Here is a 228-nt window from a genome sequence, read left to right on the forward strand (position 1 = left end):
GACAAATATTCTGGGTATTATGGTCTACTTATTTTAACATTTTCAAACAGAAATTCTAAGGCGTCTAGATTTTTTTATTTAATATTGAACCAATTAATCTAATTAGTGTAATTATTTCCAGTCGTATTTATTGACCATGTTTGACGTATAGATAACATATAACGTGAAATGCTTCGATGGATTTGAAGTTTTAAAAGAAGTTTAAATCTCTATCTACAATTTAAAAAC

The sequence above is a fragment of the Mytilus californianus genome, unplaced genomic scaffold, assembly GCF_021869535.1.
Source record: "Mytilus californianus isolate M0D057914Y unplaced genomic scaffold, xbMytCali1.0.p SCAF_15, whole genome shotgun sequence".
Taxonomy (NCBI): domain Eukaryota; kingdom Metazoa; phylum Mollusca; class Bivalvia; order Mytilida; family Mytilidae; genus Mytilus; species Mytilus californianus.